Consider the following 24,804-nt stretch of genomic DNA (forward strand, 5'->3'; position numbering starts at 1 on the left):
CGCTGCTATTACAAGTTTTGAAAAAGCAGGCATGTGCAGGCAATATGGTGGCGTTGAGCAAAATCAAGCGCTGCTTTGCCGTGCTCCTGCGCGATTTCTCCATAGACATCAATGGGGAGAGCCGGCAAATAAAAAGCCTAACACCTGTGATCGCGGAAAGAAAAGCTCCGTAACGCAGCCCCATTAATGTCTATAGGGAAAAGAAAAAGTTACGTTTAAACCTAACACCCTAACATAAACCTTGAGTCTAAACACCCCTAATCTGCTGCCCCTAACATCGCCGCCACCTATATAATGTTATTAACCCCTAATCTTCTACCCCTAACATCGCCGCCCCCTACATTACAGTTATTAACCACTAATCTGCTGCCCCTAACATCGCCGCCACCTACATTACAGATATTAACCCCTAATCTGCTGCCCCTAACATCGCTGCCACCTACATTACACTTTTAAACCCCTAATCTGCTGCCCCCAATGTCGCCACCACTATACTAAAGTTATTAACCACTAAACCTAACCCTAATGTAACCCTAAGCCTAAGTCTAACCCTAACACCCCGTAACTTAAATATAATTAAAATGAATCTAAATAAACCTTACAATTATTTACTAAATAATTCCTATTTAAAACTAAATGCAAACTTACCTGTGCAACAAAACCTAAGCTAGCTACAATATAACTACAATATAACTAATAGTTATAATTTGTAAGTTAAAATAAATACAAAGTTACCTGTAAAATAAAACCTAACCTGCCTTACACTAAAAACTAACATTACAATAAAATAAATTAAATGATTAAAATACAATTTTCTAAATTACAAAAAACCCCACTAAATTACAAAAAATAAAAAACGAAATTATGAAAAATAAAAACGAATTACTCCTAATCTAATAGCCCTATCAAAATAAAAAAGCCCCTCCAAAATAAAAAACCCTAGCCTACACTAAACTGCCAATGGCCCTTAAAATGGCCTTTTGTGGGGCATTGCCCCAATGAAATCAGCTCTTTTACCTGTAAAAAAAAATACAAACACCCCCTAACAGTAAAATCCACCACCCAACCAACCAACCCCACCCCAAATAAAAACCTATCTAAATAAACCTAAGTTAACCATTGCCCTGAAAAGTGCATTTGGATGGGCATTTCCCTTAAAAGGGCATTTAGCTCTTTTTCATTGCCCAAACCCTAAGCAAAACAAAAAAAAACCACCCAATAAACCCTTAAACAAACCTAACACTAACCCCCAACGATCCACTTACAGTTATCGAAGTCCGGACATCCATCCTCATCCATTCGGCGAAGTCCTCATCCAAGCGGCAAGAAGTCTTCATCCAGGAGGCCTCTTCGATCTTCATCCATCCGGCGAAGTCCTCATCCAAACGGAAAGAAGTCTTCATCCAGATGGCATCTTCTATCTTCATCCATCCGGCGCAGAGCGGGTCCATCTTCAAGACATCCGGCGCGAAGCATCCTCTTCTTACGGTCGCCGGCATAAACTGAAGGTTCCCTTTAAGTGACGTTATCCAAGATGGCGTCCCTTACATTCCTATTGGCTGAAAGATTTCTATCAGCCAATAGGAATTAAAGGGGGAAAAATCCTATTGACTGTTGCAATCAGCCAATAGGACCAAGCTTTCATCCTATTGGAATTCAACATTTTTCATACAATATTCATAAACACATATTTTAAATATAAATCTATTCATCTTAATACATTTGGTTTATCATATTTTTCACTAGTCAACACAGTCATTAGATAATTAACACACCCGGGGCCATATTACAAAATTTATGGTAGTTGCATTAGTGCTGGTATTACAAGTTGAAAGGAAAAAACATGTGTGCAAAAGACAGTGACTTAATCCCCCCCATGCACTTATATATGTTTATATATGTGTACATATGTATTTCTATGTGTATACATGTCTGTAAATATATATATACACATATAAATACATAAATACATATGTAAACATATTTAGAAATATGTATATATATATATATATATATATACATATATATATATATACTGTGTATATATATATATATAAATATATATATATATATATATATATATATATATATATATATATATATATATATATACAAATACATATACATCTTTTGGCATGCATATGTTAACTATCTCAATGTTAAAGCCATTTGCCTGCTTTTTTCCCCAGCACCTGAGATCTCATATCTTTGAGCCTTTATAACTTTTTGTGCCATTTTTTTTAGTAATTGTTATTAAATAGTGTTATTATGAGTGTAAGTGTACCTTGCATTGTATTTTTTCATGTGTTTTGTGAGACTTTTTTGTTTCATGAACCAGTTAATCAGAGCTCTGCGGTCGAGTTAACGCGATGCGCGTTAACTTCAATTGTGCTCAAGCGATCGAGTTTACTTTCAATTTGTAATACGAATGGAAAACCCGACTCTCGCAAACAGTCACAATAAACAACCTTTTCGCTCAAGCGTAATGGTTAATGCGCCAATCGTAATCAGGCCCTAAATATATTATCCAAAGAAAACGGTATCCAAATTGTGTGTCAAAAGCAATTAGAGTTGCTTGTGAGGACAATTGAGCACAAATAATGCAGTGGTATATCTTGTTTTATATATCGCCCACTCATCACAAACATTTGAGTGACTTTATAACACATCATTTAGGTGTTGTACTCCAGGGAGAATAGAGTAGTGCAGTATTGCTCTTAGTTTTGTGATACACTTCTAATTTTAATTAGTGATGTGGTATCTTGCTTGTTTTAACATGTTTAATACTTTTATAGAATGTGTAACTGAGTGTACATGAACCCATGCAACACAGAATTAAATTATAAAACACACAAATTTATAAAAAACAATATGTCACCACCAGTATCAACCACTACAAAGAATTGCACATTCGTCAAACAAATAACTTTACAGAATCACAATTAAATAGAGACCTTTAGAGAATTGTCTCTAGTTTCTGCATGATACAGATTGAGAATTATTGCATGATTTTATAACCTACAAGAATCTGTACATATACATGGATGAGATGCTGCATTGATAAAACTCAGTTCTTCCCAATTCTGAAAACGTTGACTCCTGCTGCTGTGAGCTAAAAACTCAGGGCTTGACTCTCTAAAGGTCTAAAAGTCTCTGTTCATGCAAATTAAACTTTATAGGAAACATAGAATCGAAACACTTGGCAGGTTGCTGTATATATCCAACAAACTCTTGAATTAAGTCATGCGTGGCTGTTGGTAATAGCGTTTCAGTCTGTGTCCTATAAAAGAGAGTTCACCCCTCTTCTTAACATGATTAGGCAATACTCCAACGTACGTTTCACCTTCCGTCTTTGTCAAGGTGTACAATCCATTGCTAAGAAAATAAAATTTCTTAGTCTTGAAAAAGGCCTAGAGGAGGCCGAAACATGTTGACCACAGCTGGTAAGCACTATTCTGATTTTATATAAGTTTTTAGTACCATCTACACTATTGTTGTTTTTATTTGCTTTTAGGTTTAATTTATGATTTTAAAAAAAAATATATATATATTTGGATTGGAGTTTCTCCCAACCACCAGAGGTTCTCACCATCAGGAACAGGAACACTAGCCCATTAATTGGGTTTGACCTAAAAGACCGTTGACTTTATTCTCACCATCAGGAACCTCAGATGGACTCTCACCACTAGGAAAATAAGGTTTCCTTTTCTACACATTATTAACTTTTGACTTTTATTTGGATCTTCACATTTAGACTTTTTTAGGGTTTTGTTTCTTTGATTACAATCACTTACTTTGTTCTCTTTGTTCCTTTTTTTTTTTCATTTTTTGAGCAGCATTTTTTCATTTTTTCCTCTGTAATTTTTTCAATTTTTCACATAATTTTTTTCACTTTTGAATAAGGAAGTTGACAATGTCTGTTTTCTTTATATTTGCAATCACTAAGGATAATTTTTCACTCCCTTTTTATACACATTATCACCACCAACACTGGTACATAATATATCTTACGGTATCCTCCTCCTAGTCGATATCAGCAATCCATTCATTTGATTTACTGCATTTTTTTAATCCACACATTGGATTGATTTCTTTCAGACATTGTTTGGAATTTTAACTTTCTCATATTTTTATTGGGGCTACCATTATTATTGCCTCTGTATCATTTTATATTCAGTGTTTTTATAGATATATTCAATATTTAATTTGTACAAGAGTGAATCCACATCTTATTGTTTTTATTGTCATTTATTACCACTGTACCCACCGTGGCATGTTTTATTCTTGTGTAAAGTACTAGATTTACAATTAAAATATTTCTAAATACACACTGTACGCATTGTACAACACCTAGCCCATTTGAGGCGCTCTGAACACATTTATTTTCTTAGTACAATCCATTGCTATCCTCTTCCTTTTATTACCAATTCTTCTCCACAATTGGTTCCTTTAATGGAGTGAATCTGTTATAATGAGTATCTGTAAAAACAAGCAAAACAAAGAAGGTTGTTGTGGCTTATACAGGTTTAATAATTCCTTATATTCATGTCTTGTTTTAAACATAACATTAAAAACTTGAATTACAAAATACTATTTTTGATTCTTAAAAGATTTTATTATAAAACTTATATGTTTACTGTTTTATGCATTCATATGTATTTTGGACTTTTATATAAAGAATCAAATCCATTCCTCTTATTTCAAAGTTATACTTAAATTAGGAACTAAAGTTCTCAGCACTGAGTTATCAAACTTCCATTAGGCTACAATACCTTTTCTTCTATTTGGTCATTCTAAATCCTTTCACAATAAGAACATGGAAAGAATGGCTCTAAATATTTTATTCAAATTAAAGTGATTTTAAAGTTGAATGACTTAAAGCCGAGTATTTAAAAATACTATTATAAACATGGGCACTTTAAGTCATTAAACTTTACAATTACTCCTCTTTTTTAAAATACCTTTTTGTTACTGTAAACTTACCGCCGATCCTCCGTCTGCAGCTCCTTCAGTATTGAGCAGATCTATGACTAATCTTGCTTCCTCCAATCATTGTGTGCCCCCTTTGGCGTCCAGCTTGTGAGGCACACAATGATTGGAGGAAGGCAGATCATCATCGATATGCTAAATACTGAAGGAGATCCCGTTGAAGGATCTGCGGTAAGTTTACAGTAACAAAAAGTTAAGTATTGTAAAAAAGAGGCATATTTGTAAAGTTTAATGGCTTAAAGTGCCCTAGTTTTTAAGAGTATCTTTAAATAATGGACTTTAAGTCACTAAACTTTGCAATCACTTTAAAGATAACTGGTAATCAAACCCATATCATAGAAAAGCATTTAAAGGGACATTTTAATGCAAAAATTGCATCCTCTGATTCCATAGACCACGTTTTTCCCTCACAAAGGGTTAAACAGATAGGCAAACTCTTGCTTTGCAACTGCAAACATTATGGATCCTAACCATAATAGCACCAGTGAGTGGCACATAGTCGCCAATCACTCACAACCTTTATGTTTGGGTTGTGATAGTTAATCACATACGGCTAGATTTAGAGTTTTGTCGGTAAGGACCCGCATAGCTAACGCTGGCTTTTTTCTGGCCGCACCTTTAAAATAACTCTGGTATTGAGAGTCCACAGAATGGCTGCGTTAGGCTCCAAAAAAGGAGCGTACAGCATATTTAACGCCACTGCAACTCTCGATACCAGAGATGCTTACGGACGCGGCCAGCCTCAAAAACGTGCTCGTGCACGATTCCCCCATAGGAAACAATGGGGCTGTTTGAGCTGAAAAAAGACCTAACACCTGCAAAAAAGCCGCGTTCAGCTCCTAACGCAGCACCATTTTTTGCTATGGGGAAACACTTCCTACGTCTGCACCTAACACTCTAACATGTACCCCGAGTCTAAACACCCCTAGTCTTACAATTATTAACCCCTAATCTGCCGCCCCCGCTATCGCTGACCCCTGCATATTATTATTAACCCCTAATATGCCGCTCCGTAAACCGCCGCTACTTACATTATCCCTATGTACCCCTAATCTGCTGCCCCTAACACCGCCGACCCCTATATTATATTTATTAACCCCTAATCTGCCCCCCACAACGTCGCCTCCACCTGCCTACACTTATTAACCCCTAATCTGCCGACCGGACCTGAGCGCTACTATAATAAAGTTATTAACCCCTAATCCGCCTCACTAACCCTATAATAAATAGTATTAACCCCTAATCTGCCCTCCCTAACATCGCCGACACCTAACTTCAATTATTAACCCCTAATCTGCCGACTGGAGCTCACCGCTATTCTAATAAATGTATTAACCCCTAAAGCTAAGTCTAACCCTAACACTAACACCCCGCTAACTTAAAATATAATTTTAATCCAACGAAATTAATTAACTCTTATTAAATAAATTATTCCTATTTAAAGATAAATACTTACCTGTAAAATAAATCCTAATATAGCTACAATATAAATTATAATTATATTATAGCTATTTTAGGATTAATATTTATTTTACAGGTAACTTTGTAATTATTTTAACCAGGTACAATAGCTATTAAATAGTTAAGAACTATTTAATAGCTAAAATAGTTAAAATAATTACAAAATTTACCTGTAAAATAAATCCTAACCTAAGTTACCTTACCAGCCCTGAACAGGGCCCTTTGCGGGGCATGCCCCAAGAAGTTCAGCTCTTTTGCCTGTAAAAAAAAACATACAATACCCAAGCCCCCCAACATTACAACCACCACCCACATACCCCTAATCTACACCAAACCCCCCCTTAAATAAAACCTAACACTAAGCCCCTGAAGATCTCCCTACCTTGAGTCGTCTTCACCCAGCCGAGCCAAATTCTTCATCCAAGCGGAGCAAGAAGAGGTCCTCCATCCGGTAGAAGTCTTCATCCAAGCGGGGCAGAAGAGGTCTTCATCCGATTGAAGTCTTCATCCAAGAGGCATCTTCTATCGTCATCCATCCGGAGCGGAGCGGCAGCATCCTGAAGACCTCCGACGCGGAACATCCATCCTGGCCGACGACTGAACGACGAATGACGGTTCCTTTAAATGACGTCATCCAAGATGGCGTCCCTCGAATTCCGATTGGCTGATAGGATTCTATCAGCCAATCGGAATTAAGGTAGGAATATTCTGATTGGCTGATTGAATCAGCCAATCAGATTGAGCTCGCATTCTATTGGCTGATCGGAACAGCCAATAGAATGCGAGCTCAATCTGATTGGCTGATTGGATCAGCCAATCGGATTGAACTTGATTCTGATTGGCTGATTCCATCAGCCAATCAGAATATTCCTACCTTAATTCCGATTGGCTGATATAATCCTATCAGCCAATCGGAATTCGAGGGACGCCATCTTGGATGACATCATTTAAAGGAACCGTCATTCGTCGTTCAGTCGTCGGCCAGGATGGATGTTCCGCGTCGGAGGTCTTCAGCATGCTGCCGCTCCACTCCAGATGGATGACGATAGAAGATGCCTCTTGGATGAAGACTTCAATCGGATGGAAGACCTCTTTTGCCCCGCTTGGATGAAGACTTCTACCGGATGGAGGACCTCTTCTTGCTCCGCTTGGATGAAGAATTTGGCTCGGCTGGGTGAAGACGATTCAAGGTAGGGAGATCTTCAGGGGCTTAGTGTTAGGTTTATTTAAGGGGGGGTTTGGGTTAGATTAGGGGGTATGTGGGTGGTGGGTTGTAATGTTGGGGGGGGGGTATTGTATGTTTTTTTTTACAGGCTAAAGAGCTGAACTTCTTGGGGCATGCCCCAGCAAAGGGCCCTGTTCAAGGGCTGGTAAGCGTAAAAAGAGCTTTGAACTTTAGTAATTTAGAATAGGGTAGGGCATTTTTTTATTTTGGGGGCTTTGTTATTTTATTAGGGGGCTTAGAGTAGGTGTAATTAGTTTAAAATTGTTGTAATATATTTTCTAATGTTTGATATATATTTTTTTTATTTTTTGTAACTTAGTTCTTTTTATTTTTTGTACTTTTAGTTAGTTTATTTTCATTGTATTTATTTGTAGGATTGTATTTAATTTATTTATTGATAGTGTAGTGTTAGGTTTAATTGTAGATAATTATAGGTATTTTATTTAAATGAATTTATTGATAGTGGTAGTGTTAGGTTTAATTGTAACTTAGGTTAGGATTTATTTACAGGTAAATTTTAATTATTTTAACTATTTTAGCTATTAAATAGTTCTTAACTATTTAATAGCTATTGTACCTGGTTAAAATAATTTCAAAGTTACCTATAAAATAAATATTAATCCTAAAATAGCTATAATATAAATATAATTTATATTGTAGCTATATTAGGGTTTATTTTACAGGTAAGTATTTATCTTTAAATAGGAATAATTTATTTCGTTAGATTCAAATTATATTTAATTTAGGGGGTGTTAGTGTTAGGGTTAGACTTAGCTTTAGGGGTTAATACATTTATTAGAATAGCGGTGAGCTCCAGTCGGCAGATTAGGGGTTAATAATTGAAGTTAGGTGTCGGCGATGTTAGGGAGGGCAGATTAGGGGTTAATACTATTTATTATAGGGTTAGTGAGGCGGATTAGGGGTTAATAACTTTATTATAGTAGCGCTCAGGTCCGCTCGGCAGCTTAGGGGTTAATAAGTGTAGGCAGGTGGAGGCGACGTTGTGGGGGGCAGATTAGGGTTAATAAATATAATATAGGGGTCAGTGGTGTTAGGGGCAGCAGATTAGGGGTACATAGCTATAATGTAGGTGGCGGCTCTTTGCGGTCGGCAGATTAGGGGTTAATTATTGTAGGTAGCTGGCTGCGACGTTGTGGGGGGCAGGTTAGGGGTTAATAAATATAATATAGGGGTCGGCAGTGTTAGGGGCAGCAGATTAGGGGTACATAAGGATAACGTAGGTGGCGGTCGGCAGATTAGAGGTTAAAAAAATTAAATCGAGTGGCGGCGATGTGGGAGGCCTCGGTTTAGGGGTACATAGGTAGTTTATGGGTGTTAGTGTACTTTAGAGTACAGTAGTTAAGAGCTTTATGAACCGGCGTTATCCCAGAAAGCTCTTAACTCCTGACTTTTTTCTGCGGCTGGAGTTTTGTCGTTAGATTTCTAACGCTCACTTCAGACACGACTCTAAATACCGGAGTTAGAAAGATCCCATTGAAAAGATAGGATACGCAATTGACGTAAGGGGATCTGCGGTATGGAAAAGTCGCGGCTGGAAAGTGAGCGTTAGACCCTTTTTTAATGACTCCAAATACCGGCGGTAGCCTAAAACCAGCGTTAGGAGCCTCTAACGCTGGTTTTCACGGCTATCGCCAAACTCCAAATCTAGGCCATAGTAATCTAGTACAGACGAAGTAAAAATGAAAAGCTCTAATAATTTATGAAATAATTTTTGCACTAGAAAATCCCTTTAAATAAAAGTGCAAACTGTATTACTATAATCAAGAAAATATACCAAGATGCATTTCCTTGGAGGGGGTTGACTAGTTTAACAGGTGTCTGTAATAGCAGGAGAGACTGTCTTAGCTACATATTGCACTAGTCAGTTTCTTAAGCAAATCATCCTTGAGATATACATTATATTCTCTGTGTAACTCTATGCTAATTTTGTAGCATAGCATGCATGATTAATGTATGGAAAGAACCTAACTGTATAATACAGGATCAAGAGTATAGCGTTTTGGCACCAGAGGAAACAAATCGTGGTGAGCCACAAATTAGCATATCAAGTCAAATATATTAAGCCTCCCTGAAACAATGCAATATATATAAAAGTATTATTTGGTTCAGAAAAAGTAACAGCCATGCTTTTTTATAACCATACTTGTTTTTATGTGATAGTGTTGCTTTAAAGATCTCTGTAACAGATTTTGCACATACTAACTTGCATACATTACACATGCAACGGGAAATGTTTATTTGATACAAATAAATTCAGGGTCTACACAGGGAATTGTCAGAAGTACATTTTATACCAAGAAATTTGCATATGACAAGAGTTCACAGATTACAGCTAGAAGAAAGGAAACTGTACAAGAAGACAGGAGGCTCATATTTGCATTATTGTCCGTTATTATTATTTTCCTCATAGAACAAAGGTCTAGAAAAAAAATCAACTGAAAAAACAAATCAACAAATCAGACTGTATAACATCAGTTTTAATTCCCAATTCAACACATTATAGTCATTATTCTTTACTGCCCTTATGATAGCTGGATAAATATTCCTGCTTTTTATAAATGATGTATACATTTATTTGTGCCATATTGTAAGTCTAATATATGAATTATTTATGTAGGTATTTATTTATTTATTTATTTGGTATCCAAAGTTTATATTTTATTTTATAGTTTGTTTGTTTTTAATATATTTAGTACTAATCATTATTAATTATTTTTTTATTATTGTTCATCAGTGTTAGCTCCAGAAGTTGGAATGTAAGGGGGGGGGAATGATTTTCCAATGTTCGGGATTTATTGCTCAGGAGAAGGCAGATTCACAGGTGTTCTTTAGCTGGAATAAGAGCTGGCAGAGGCAGAGACTTGGGTGTTCTGTGGATGGAGTCTGGGTGTGGCTAGGCAGTCCAGGGGCATGGTGAGCTAGTCCCAATAAGCTCCTAATGGAGATGCTTCTGCTTGTGGACCCAGACAAAGACAAGCAAGTTGCCCCTGTGCTGCGTGAGGTCAAAACAATGTTCTCCCATCATAGATTCTCTTTATGCTTTGCTGTGCTTTTTATTTATATAAACCTACACCTACTTTTATTTTGTTTTACTAATTCTACTTTAGCTGGTTCCCAAGACAAACAGGATTACGTTAGAGACCATCCTAGAGTTATGTGATGATCATCAAACTACTTTAGAAGTAATCTGCACATAATCAGACATCATCAGACTTGTGAAATCATCAGCTAAGGTAAAAACTTCTGGCTCATGACTTCAGATTGATAAGCAGATTACATTACTGATTCCTTCACAAGCCTGAACAGCCAGTGAATGTCTCTAGAGTCATCTCATTTAAATAATTTGGCCTGTGGGCATACTTTACGATGGCTTCTGATGACTGGTCTTGAGTCATCAATTACTTTAGAATGACTCCATTAAGATCATCCTTTTTGACTAAGGTTCTGTTACGTTAGGATGACCATATTACCCGCTTTAAAAAGGGACACTAATGAAAAATACATATGTCAGGGTTTCTTATACAAAACATTTATTAAACCGCCCTGAAAACAGCCCTGACATATGTATTTTTCCTATGGTCCCTTTTTAAAACGGGCAATATGGGTCACCCTAGTTATTTAGTCTCTTCATATAAACAGGGAGGAATATACCTTTGTGATGGTTCTGTAAGGAAACAAAACTTGATTTAATTTCGCAGGTACCAAATCAAGAATGATTATTAATTTTAGAAACATCACCATGTGTTAGTTGATAGTTGCTTTAGGCAACAAACAGGATCCTCCTTGTTCTTGCTGTTGTCTTGTCATTCAGTGTTGTAAGGAATTATCTGTTAGGCCTTACATTCTAGCACTTTATGTTTCTACATTTTGGCTCTTTAATTCAGCTTGCATTATTAAATAATTTGCTATGATTAACTTATTGTAATTTAACTATTTAAATAATTACTCCTTGTCATTTCATGGGTAAAGGGACATGAAACATTTTTTTTCATTTATTATTTATTTAATTTATTTCTATTATCAAATTTTTGTCATGTTATTCTTTGTTTAAAGAGATATCTAGATTGTTAACATGCACATGTCTGTAGCACTACATAACTACATTAGTGCTCTTACTAATGTATGACATTATTTGCAAAACTGCTGCACTATAGGGCTACAGACATGTACACACTTGTGGAACTTACATTCTGTGCTTTTCAACAAAAGATAACAAGAACAATTTGATAATAGAAGTAAATTGGAAAGTTGTTTATAAATGTATGTTCTATCTGAATCATGAAAGGAAAATAAAATAATTCTATATTAAATTCTATTGTATTTTATTGAAGCTTTATTTTTTTGTTAAAGATTAAATCCCATAACATAAAAAGAGTCTTAAAGGGACAGTCAACAGGCAGAATTTTTCTTGATTTTTAAAAGATAGGATAATCCCTTAATTACCAATTCCTCAGTTTTGCAGTAAACCAACACAGTTTATAATTATACACGTTTTTACTCTGTAATTACCTTGTATCTAAGCCTCAGCAGACTGCCCCCTTATTTCAGTTCTTTTGACAGACTTGCATTTTAGCTAATCAGAGCTGACTCCATGTTAAATTCATGTGCATGAGCTCAATGTTATCTATATGAAACACATGAACTAATGCCCTCTAAGTGGTGAACATTTATCAAAATGCATTTAGAGATTAGAGGGCGGCCTTCAAGGTCTAAGAAATTAGCATATGAACCTCCTAGGTTTAGCTTTCAACTAGAATACCAAGAGAACAAAGCAAAAATTGGTGATAAAAGTAAATTGGAAAGTTTGTTTAAAATTACATGCCCTTATTGGAATCATGAAAGGTTTTTTTGGACTTGACTGTCCCTTTAAGTGATGGATGTACAATTTAATTATTGACGTTAATGCCAACAAAACAACCAATGATCAATTAAAATACATGGACATTTTTAAAATGAAATGCCCCCTTCAATGAATATAATTATATTATTAAATTCTGTTCAGTGTGGAAGTAAAGTTTTTCAATTCACATACTTTTTTTTTTTTAAAACTTTTATTTATAGTTTTAGGCAGAGGTACAGAAAGAAAAGAAGGGAGAACAAAATTGATACATTCTCAATATCAACAATACAGTCATAGAATCAGAAATCTTTCTATTTCGAACAATAAATATTTTTCTAAACCCTAGGTATGACACAATCCAGATATTGACCCATATCAGGGTGATAAATGATAAACTCTGCCCATTTTATTCTTGTATATTTACATACGTTTTAATGTTTAATTGGGAACTTACACTCTGGCATTAATGTAAGTTTTTCTTGCCATTTAATTTTCTAGATTTTATTGTAAAAAAGTGAGGCGTATGTTTAGTGTGAGTGTAAGTGTGTGTGTGTGTGTAGTCTGTGTACTGTGTAGTCTGGCTTACACTTGCTACAGTGTTAAAGGACACAGCTGCAAGTACCACACTACCCTCCAAGCTACAGCACAATAAAGGTCAATACCTGTGCTGCAATTCCCACAAACCTCTGCTGCCAAATCTCTACTGAGTATGTCTTCATGTATATTTATTCCAGTTTTTTTGCACCTACTGAGAATGCTCAAAATACATTATAAAAAAGAGACTGTAACCTACCGAGCGATGTAACACCTCGTGAGCATGACATTTAAAACAGTCACCATGATTTAACTATTAGCGCACAATCACCTAGATTACAAGTTTTGCGTTCGGTTTTACGCTAAAAACATGGGTAATTTCATTGTTAAAACAGCAACGCAAGCCATTACAAGTCTTGTTGGTATAGCTGTACCGCAAGCCTTTAGCCTGTAACGCAACGTCAGTCCCGCACAAGATCTATTTTGCAATCTAAGAGCAGAAGTTATGAGTTTTACGCTACAAAACTGTTACATATAAACTCATAACTAAAGTGTTACAAAGTACACTAACACCCATACCTAAACCGAGGCCCTCCCACATCGCAAACACTATATTAAACTTATTAACCCTAATCTGCCGCTTCCGCATCGCACGCCACTAATAAAATTTATTAAACCCTATTCCGCCGCTCCCCAACATCGTTGCCACTATAATAAATTACAACCCCTATTACGCCACTCCCCGACACCACCCGCCACTATAATAAACATATTAAACCCCTAAACCGCAAGCCCCCCACAACAAAATTTACTAAATTAAAACTATTAACCACCCTAAACCGGAAGCCCCCTACAACAAAATATACTAAATTAAACTATTAACCCCTAAACCGAAAGCCACCCACACATTAAAAAAAAAACCTTAAACACTACTTATAAAAATTAACAAAATATCTAATTACAAAAATAAAAAATAATAAATTACAAAAAATAACAAACAAAATTATCAAAAATAAAAAAGAATTATGCCTAATCTAATAACCCTATAAATATAAAAAAGCCCACCCAAATAAAAAAACCTTAGCCTACAATAAACTACTGTATACAAGAAACTCAAGCAGCACCTCCACTTGTACAAAAATATCTGTTTATATGTTACCAAAGACACAAAATCCATGACGTTTCGGGCTCAAATGCCCTTAATCACAATAAACTACCAATAGCCCTTAAAAGGGCCTTTTGTAGGGCATTGCCCAAAGTTAAACAGCTCTTTTACCTGTAAAAAAACACACAAAGACCCCCCAACAGTAAAACCCACCACCCAACCAACCCCCCAAAATAAAAAAACTAACTATAACATAAATCTAAGCTACCTATTGCCCTGAAAAGGGCATTTGTATGGGCATTGCCCTTAAAAGGGCATTTAGCTCTTTTGCATTGCCCTGAAAAGGGCATTTAGCTTTTTTAAGAAAAGCCCAAACCCTAAAATAAAAAAAAATAAAACACCAAAAAAAGTTTAAAAAATCCTAACACTAACCCCCGAAGATCCACTTACAGTTCCTGAAGTGTGGACATCCAGTCGGCGAGATGTCTTCATCCAGGCGGCTCCATCTTCATCCATCGCAGGACCGGCATCTTGTTTATCCCTGCGGAGGCGGAGCGGTTGATGCTGAATGCCCTTTTCAGGGCAATGCCCATACAAATGCCCTTTCAGGGCAATAGGTAGATTAGTTTTTTAGATAGTTTTTTTTATTTTGTGTGTTTGGGGGTGTGGGGGTTTGTAATGTTAGTGGGTATTTGTATTTTTTTCAGAAAAAGAGCTGATATCTTTAGGGCAATGCCCTACAAAAGGCCCCTTTAAGGGCTATTTGTAGTTTATTCTAGATTAGGTTTCTTTTATTTTGGGGTGGGTTTTTTAAAATGGGTATTAAAATAGGAATAATTTTTATTATTTTGGATAATTCGTTATTTTGTGTAATGTTTTTTTTTTCGTTTTGGGGTGGGTTTTTATTTTTAGATTAGGGGTTGGGCATTTTATAAAAGAGCTGAATGCCCTTTTAACTGCAGGAAAAAGAGCTGAATGCCCTTTTAAGTTTTACTTTATTTTTGTTTTGTGTGTTTGGGGGTGGGGTTTGTATACTGTTAGGGGGTGTTTGTTTATCTTTTGTAGGAAAAGAACTGTTATCTTTAGGGGAATGCCCTACAAAATGCACTTTTAAGGACTCACAAAAAGGCCCTTTTAAGTGCCCTTGGTAGTTTATTATAGATTAGGGTTTTTTATTTTGGGGTGGGTTTTTTATTTTTTTTAAAAGAGTATTAGAATAGGAATAATTTTTATTATTTTGGATAATTTAGTTTTTTTGTAATTTTAGTGTTTTTTATTTTTTGTAATGTTAGGTTTTTGTGTAAGGCAGCTTAGGTTTTATTTCACAGGTAAGTTTGTATTTATTTTAACTAGGTAGTTAGTAAATAGTTAATAACTATTTACTAGCTAGTATAGCTAGTTTAAATAAATACGAACTTACCTGTCAAATAAAAATAAAACATAAGCTAGCTACAATGTAACTATTAGATATATTGTAGCTAGCTTAGGTTTTATTTTACAGGTAAGTATGTATTTAGTTTTAAATAGGTATTATATAGTTAATAATTATAACTTTAATTTAGCTCTTTTTTATTATGTTAAAGTTAGGGGGTGTTAGGTTTAGGGTTAGCGTTAGGTTTAGGGTTAATAGTTTAATTTAGGTTGTTGCGATGTGGGGGCTGGTGGTTTAGGGGTTAATAGGTTTATTTAGTGGTAGTGATGTGGGAGGCCAGAGGTTTAAGGGATAATAGCTTTATTTAGTGGCGGCGATGTCAGGGAGCGGCAGAATAGGGGTTAATAGATTTAGTATAGTGTGGGTGATGTTGGGGGGCAATGGAATAGGGGTTAATAACTTTAGTATAGTGGCAGCAATATCTGAGAGCGGCAAATTAGGGGTTAATAGATTTATTTAGGTGGCGGCAATATCGGGAGTGGCAGATTAGGGGTTGCGGCGATGTCGGGGGCAGCAGATTAGGAGTGTTTAGACGTGGGGTTTATGTTAGGTTTAAACATAACATTTCTTTCCCCATAGACATCAATGGGGCTGCGTTATGGAGCTCTTCATTCTGCGATTGCAGATGTTTTTTTCTAACCCGCTCTCCCCATTGATGTCTATGGGAAAAGCGTGCACAAGCACGTCAACGCAGCGCTTGTATTTTGTGCGGTATGTTGCTCAACGCAACCATATCGCATGCACAAACCGGCTGTTTCAAAACTTGTAATGGCTGCGCTATAGAGGGTGAAATAACGCAACTTTTGTTGCTTTCGTTAAATTCCCTATAGCGTGCATAACTCGTAATCTACCTGAATGTTAATACATCAGTTGAAACACTTATTCTCTGGCATACAGTGACATGCTTATGGTAGGAGGAAACTAGGACTCTAATTATACCGTTACATTGTGCGCACAAAATAGTAGCTACATCGGTTTAAAGACTTATTTTGTGTGCATGTGACAATCAGTGAGGCATGCACACAAAATAAGTCTTTCAACCGATGTAGCTACATTGTACGCAAAAAATTCACTATTTTGCGTGCACAATGTAATGGTATGATAAGGGTCCCAGTTTCCTCCTACCATAGGCATGTCGCTGCATGCCCGAGAATGTGAAAAGTGCCACCATATTATCAGTTATTTTTAGAGCGCCAACAGATGACCTGCCTTCTCTAGCAATTTCGCTGGTTGCTTGTTTGTGCCTGTTTGTAAAAGACAGCGCTGAGCTCCCTCCTGCACATCTGCTTTTATGGGCCTTAGGATACTAGGATTTAGATAAAAAGTAGTATAATATATTTCAATAAACATTATTTTATGTAATCTATACAATAATGAAATAGCAATTAGAAATATTAATAGTTATTAGTTGTGAACATGCCAGAGAACCAGAAGACAAGTCAGTGGTATTTTTTTGCGTTCTCTGTCACACAGCAACATGCCTATGATAAGAGGAAACTTGGACCCTGATTATACTATATGCACACTAAAAAGTTCAATGGTGGAGAATGTTTTAATATGCCGTGTTCTCAATGTGTTACATCGCAAGCACAATATATTACAGTGTGGTAATGTTGTCTTTTTTTTTTTTTATCATTACACCAGTGGGGCACCAATAGTAACCTTCAAATCTCAGCTAAAACTGCACGTTTTTTACCACAAAAAAGCACCTAATAGATAATATCTATTCTATGCCACATTTCATGAAGATTAGCGCAGCTTTTTTGCTGGAGGTTTAAAAAATGAGGTCCTTTCCATTGGACATTGAGGTAGCTTCAGGAGTATGCATAGTGCCTTGATCGGCATATGACAGCAGTGTATACAGTAAATTCTTTAATAATGTTATACATATAGGCCTTTATTTAGAAAGCCATCAACCTCAAATATACTGGAATTCCCACAGCGTATTTGTGGCAAGGCTGATTCGCCATAGTTATCAAGCTCTACAAACCGGCAAAGTAGAATCTAGTGACATAGCATACGATCCGCCGGACTCAGTCCGACACAGATCGATGGTTCGTCACTCCAGATGTTCCGAACGCAAGTTCAGCACAATCTGACTACTTTTGGTAGTTATCAAAGAACAAGCAGGTACGCTCGCACTACAGGGAGGCTGAATTATTAGGCAAATGAGTATTTGACCACATCATCCTCTTTATGCATGTTGTCTTCTCCAAGCTGTATAGGCTTGTAAGCTACTACTAATTAAGCATATTAGGTGATGTGCATTCTGTAATGAGAAGGGGTGAGGTCTAATGACATGAACACCCTATATCAGGTGGCATAATTATTAGGCAACTTCCTTTTCCTTTGGCAAAATGGGTCAAAAGAAGGACTTGACAGGCTCAGAAAAGTAAAAAATAGTGAGATATCTTGCAGAGGGATGCAGCACTCTTAAAATTGCAAAGCATCTGAAGCGTGATCATTGAACAATTCAAGCGTTTCATTCAAAATAGTCAACAGGGTCGCAAGATGCGTGTGGAAAAACTAGGCGCAATATAACCTGCCCATGAACTGAGATAAGTCAAGCGTTGCAGCTGCCAAGATGCCACTTGCCACCAGTTTGGCCATATTTCAGAGCTGCAAACATCTCTGGAGTGCCCAAAAGCACAAGGTGATGCAATACTCAGAGACATGGCCAAGGTAAAAAAAGGCTGAAAGACGACCACCACTGAACAAGACACACAAGCTGAAACGTCAAGACTGGCCAAGAAATATCTCAAGACTGATTTTTCTAAGGTTTTATGGACTGATGAAATGAGAGTGAGTCTTGATGGGCCCGTGGCTGGATTGGTAAAGGGCAGAGAGCTCCAGCTCCGACTCAGACGCCAGCAAGGTGGAGGTGGAGTACTGGTTTGGGGCTGGTATCATCAAAGATGACGCTTGTGGGGCCTTTTTCGGGTTGAGGATGGAGTCAAGCTCAACTCCAGTCCTACTGCCAGTTTCTGGAAGACACCTTCTTCAAGCAGTGGTACAGGAAGAAGTCTGCATCCTTCAAGAAAAACATGATTTTCATGCAGGACAATGCTCCATCACACGCGTCCAAGTACTCCTCAGCGTGGCTGGCAAGAAAGGCTATAAAAGAAGAAAATCTAATGACATGGCCTCTTGTTCACCTGATCTTGAACCCCATTGAAACCTGTGGTCCATCATCAAATGTGAGATTTACAAGGAGGGGAAAACAGTACACCTCTCTGAACAGTGTCTGGGAGGCTGTGGCTGCTGCTGCACGCAATGTTGATGGGTGAACAGATCAAAACACTGACAGAATCCATGGATGGCAGGCTTTTGAGTGTCCTTGCAAAGAAAAGGTGGCTATATTGGTCACTGATTTGTTTTTGTTTTGTTTTTGAATGTCAGAAATGTATATTTGTGAATGTTGAGATGTTATATTGGTTTCACTGGTAAAAATAAAATAATTGAAATGGGTATATATTTGTTTGTTGTTAAGTTTGCCTAATTATTATGCACAGTAATAGTCACCTGCACACACAGATATCCCCCTAAAATAGCTATAAACTAAAAACAAACTAAAAATACTTCCAAAACTATTCAGCTTTGATATTAATGAGTTTTTTGGGTTCATTGAGAACATGGTTGTTGTTCAATAATAAAATTAATCCTCAAAAATACAACTTGCCTAATAATTCTGCACTCCCTGTATTCCGGCCCTGCGTACCTGATTTTCAATCCGCCGCCCTGGAGGCGGCTGATCCCTTAGGAATCAATGGGAGTCTGACAGCAGTGAGAGCTCATGTTCGCTGCTGCCCGATATCCCATTGATTCCTATGGGAAGTGTCTGCACCTAACACCCTAACATGTACCCCGAGTCTAAACACCCCTAATCTGCCCCCCCTACACCGCCACCACCTACATTATATGTATTAACCCCTAAACCGGCCCTCCCGGACACCGCTGCAACTCAATAAAATATTTAACCCCTAAACCGCCGCTCCCGGACCCCGCCGCAACTATAATAAATGTATTAACCCCTAAACTGCCGCTCCCGGACCCCGCCGCCACCTACATTATACCTATTAACCCCTAATCTGCTGCCCCCTATACCGCCGCCACCTACATAAAGTTATTAACCCCTATCCTGCCGATCCTGGACCCCACCGCAAATAAATGAATTGTTTAACCCCTAAACCGCCACTCCCGGAACCCACCGCCACCTACATTACATTTATTAACCCCTAATCTGCCCCCCCCTACACCGCCGCCACCTACATTATATCTATTAACCCCCTAAACCTAAGTCTAACCCTAACCCTAACACCCCCCTAACTTAAATATTATATTAAATTAATCATAAATAAATATTCCTATCATTAAATAAATTATTCCCTATTTAAAACTAATACTCTACCTGTAAATAAACCCTAAAATAGCTACAATATAACTAATAGTTACATTGTAGCTATTTTTGGGTTTATATTAATTTTAAGGCAACGTGTGCATTTATTTTAACTAGGTTAGAATAGTTATTAAATAAAAAATAACTAAATTAACTAAAAGTACAACAAAAAAACCTCTTAATTACAGAAAATAAAAAAAATTACAAGAAGTTTAAACTAATTACACCTAATCTAAGCCCAACTATAAAATAAAAAATCCCCCCAAAATAATAAAATTCCCTACCCTATACTAAATTACATATAGCCCTTAAAAGGGCTTTTTGCGGGGCATTGTCCCAAAGTAATCAGCTCTTTTACCTGTAAAAAAGAAATACTACCCCCCAACATTAAAACCCACCACCCACACACCCAACCTTACTCTAAAACGCAGCCAATTCCCCTTAATAAAACCTAACACTACCCCCCTGAAGATCACCCTACCTTGAGACGTCTTCAACCAACCAGGCACAAGTGGACCTCCAGACCGGCAGAAGTCTTCATCCTATCCGGGCAGAAGAGGACCTCTAGACCGGCAGAAGTCTTCATCCAGGCGGCATCTTTTATCTTCTTCCATCGGGAGCGGAGCGGGTTCATCTTCAATCAGCCGATGCAGAGCCATCTTCTTCCACCGTCATTAAGTGTTAAGTCGTCGATGGAAGAAGATGGCTCCACGTCAGCTGGATTGAAGATGGACCCTGCTCCGCTCCCGATGGAAGAAGATAGAAGATGCCCACCTGGATGAAGCCTTCTGCCTGGCTGGAGGTCCTATTCTGCCCGGATAGGATGAAGACTTCTGCCGGTCTGGAAGTCCACTTGTGCCCGGCTGGGTGAAAACGTCTCAAGGTAGGGTGATCTACAAGGGGTTTGTGTTAGGTTTTTTTAAGGGGGGTTTGGGTGGGTTTTATAGTAAGGTTGGGTGTGGGTGGTGGGATTTTAATGTTGAAGGGTTTGTATTTTTTTTTTTTACAGGTAAAGAGCTGATTACTTTGGGGCAATGCTCCACAAAAAGTCCTTTTAAGGGCTATTTGTAATTTAGTATAGGGTAGGGATTTTTATTATTTTGGGGGGATTTTTTATTTTATTAGGGGGCTTAGTATAGGTGTAATTAGTTTAAACTTCTTGTAATTTTTTTTATTTTCTATAATTTAGAGGGGGTTTTTTGTACTATAGTTAATTTTAGTAATTTTTTATTTACTTGTAGGTAATTGTATTTAAATTAATTTTTATTTAATTGTAGTATAGTGTTAGGTGTAAATTGTAACTTAGGTTAGGTTTTATTTTACAGGTATATGTGTATTTATTTTAACTAGGTAGCTATTAAATAGTTAATAACTATTTAATAACTATTCTACCTAAGTTAAAATAAATACAAAGCTGCCTGTAAAATAAATATAAACCCTAAAATAGCTACAATATAACCTATTAGTTATATGTTGCTATTTTAGGGTTTATTTTACAGGTAAGTATTTAGTTTTAAATAGGAATAATTTATTTAATTATAGGAATATTTATTTAGATTAATTTAAATAATATTTAAGTTAGGGGGGTGTTAGGTTAGGGTTAGAATTAGGTTTAGGGGTTAATAGATATAATGTAGGTGGCGGCGGTGTAGGGGGGGCAGATATAGGGGTTAATAATGTAATGTAGGTGGCGGTGGGCTCCGGGAGCGGCGGTTTTAGGGGTTAAACAATTAAATTTATTGCAGTGGGGTCGGGGATCGGCAGATAGGGGTTAATAACTTTATGTAGGTGGTGGCGGTCTATAGGGGGCAGCAGATTAGGGGTAATAGGTATAATGTAGGGTGGCGGCGGGGTTCCGGGATCGGTCAGTATAGGGCTTAATACGTTTATTATAGTTGTGGCGGGTCCGGGAGCGGCAGTTTAGCGGGTTAATATATTATTATAGTTGCAGCGGGGTCCGGGAGCGGCGGTTTATAGGGTTAATAACTTTATTTAAGGTGCGGGGGGGCCCCGGGAGCGGCGGTTATAGGGGTAAAAAGTATAGTTTAGTGTGGGTGCTTAGTGACAGGCTAGGCAAGAAAGCTGTGTATAAGCCGATGAGCAGCGAGATCGATGACTGTTTAGTTAACAACAGTCCGCTGCTCATCGCACCATACTTGGTGTGCCGCTTTTTTGACAGCTTTCTTGATATATTTGGCGAACGTATTCAGGTCCACCGCGGAGATGTTACTCAAGATTAGGCGAGCGTATTGGGGCCGTCGAATGCAGGTAAGTAGACAGCTTGATAACAGAGGCCATAGTATCAAGACATTCGCACTCTCCTAACCCTACCTCAGTATTGCTCTCATAAACCCGAGCTAAATTTTCCCAGAGAAAGAAGATAATAGAAGCAAACTGGAAGCTATAAATAAATATATATATATATATATATATATTTATATATACAACTCCCTATTTTAAGTTTGATTGGTCAAGTCTCTTTGGCTAAAATCAGCATTTAGTGCTAGATTATGAGTGGAGCGGGTAATTACCACTCCCGCTCACACGCTAACTCTGCTAGAGTTCTGCTACTGAGCGCGTCAGGTAGTGTGTATTACAAGTTGAAAGTAAATGTTTTTTACTCACTAACCCAATGCAAGCAAAGAGCAGAAGTTAGAATATTGCGACCGCGTTAACGTACTCTTCCATAGACTTCAAAGGAGAGAGAAAAGTCTTTTTTTTGGGGGGGGGGGTAACTTAGGGGTGTTAGGTTAGGGGGGTTAGCTGGTTAGGGGGTTTAGTAGTGGGTATTTTGCTGTGGTGGTTGTGGAAATTTAGGGGTTAATAGAGTAGTGGGGTATTTTGCAATGTTGGGTGTGGTGGCTTAGGGAATAATAGAGTAGAGGGTTAGTTTGTGATGGGGTTGTGGTGGTTTAGGAGTTAATAAAGTAGAGGGGTAGTTTGTGATGGGGTTGTGGTGGTTTAGGGGTTAATAGAGTAGAGGGATATTTTGCAATGTGGGGGTGTTGCAGTTTAGGGATTAATAGAGTAAAGGGGTTGTTTGCGATAGGGGTTGTGCTGATTTAGGGGTTGATAGTGCCGCGGGGTAGTTTGTGATGGGGGTGTTCCGTGGTTTAGGGGCTAATAAGTAGTTTAGTGCAACTGTTTACTCCGACCAAACTCTTTATGCAACCTTTCAAGTTTGAGCATTTTTGGTGGCGAAAAGGCACATCAATCAAATCAGTTTGGTTATGCAGTCTTTGTTCTTCGTCCGTTTCGTCCAATAATGTATTCAACTGTTATTGGATTGACTAATCTCCAAATTCAGCTTTAATCCTGTGGAATTTATATTTGTTCGAAGTCGAATGCACTAGTTGTCTGTTAAATAAGTACGTAAGAAAATAAGTCATGACAAATGTAATTTTATTATATTGGGTGTGAAATTAATTTGTTAATTAGCAAATAACTGACTTTATTTTGTTCTGTTTTATTTTTATTTTGCAATTGCCACAAAAAAGATTTGCCCTTTCTAGCATCATAAAGTCACGTTTAACATTTAACATTGAAACAATTGACACTGAAAATCAAACTTTTTCTTTCATGATTTAGATAGTGCATACAATTTTAAAACACTTTCCAAAATTAACTCTATTGTCAAATTGTGCTCAGAGTTTTTATATGTACACAAGACCTTACTGAGCATGTGCAAGGGTTCACAGTGTATACATAAATGCTTTTGGCTGTCACATGATATGAGGGCAAGGAAATGAAAGAAATTTCAAATTGGTCATATAAAAATCTACTGCTGCTTTGAAATTAAGTGAAATTAAGTAAGTGTTCTTGTATTGTCTTTTTACTATGCGTTTGCTGATTATGCTATTCTACTCTGTTTAATGCCTCTGTAGTTATATAATATACTATCACTGCACTTCAACAAGAATTAAATATACAGTACATCATTGTAAACATAGAACAAAAAGGACCGCAAATATGCAAGTATATAAATTACCAGTTTATAGATATAAACAAACTAATATATGTAAAATAAAAAAAATTCAAACAGCAGTTATACATATGGTTACTTTAAAGGTAACGTATGTTATGTAAAATTATTTTTTTACGTATCTTATTCTATGCTTTATGTTGAAGCGTTCTGATCTTTAAAAATTACCAGTGTATAGTTAAGATGCAGTCCTCTATAGTTGCCTTCAGTATCAAGGAATAGCACATGCAATTGAAGTGCATGCATTATTTAACCTTTAACATATATTTCATCTTTAGTGGTTCCTGTATGACATTTTATTGATTTTTTATTTTTTTCATATTTTTTTTTCTCATTTTTAGGAGAGAAATGTTACCACCCATTATATTTTACTTTTTAATTATGTATTCACAGCATGTAAATAATAATACTAGTAATAATAACAATAAATACAAGAATACATAAAAAAGGTTAACCCTTCTGTACCTTTCTAGTGGTATGCCTCAGGCAGCCTTATTTAGTATAGCTCCATTATTTTTAATGAGGCAGTCAGAACTGTCTTATGTGAATCAACCATTCAAAGGTCATTGCACTGTTGCATGACTATTAGGTATACGTAATAGGTGTGCTCATGTGAACATGAAATGGGCCTTGTGTTCAGTGACTTTTACATAGATAATGTAATTTTTTAGTGTGTATATATATATATATATACACACACACAAACACACGCAAACACACGTGTGTGTGTGTGTGTGTGTGTGTGCATAGCTATCAAATGACACATAACATTAAGCATGCATATCATATTATTTTAGTAAGCTATTAAATATATTTCTG

Source organism: Bombina bombina, chromosome 2 (genome assembly GCF_027579735.1).
Source record: "Bombina bombina isolate aBomBom1 chromosome 2, aBomBom1.pri, whole genome shotgun sequence".
Classification (NCBI taxonomy): domain Eukaryota; kingdom Metazoa; phylum Chordata; class Amphibia; order Anura; family Bombinatoridae; genus Bombina; species Bombina bombina.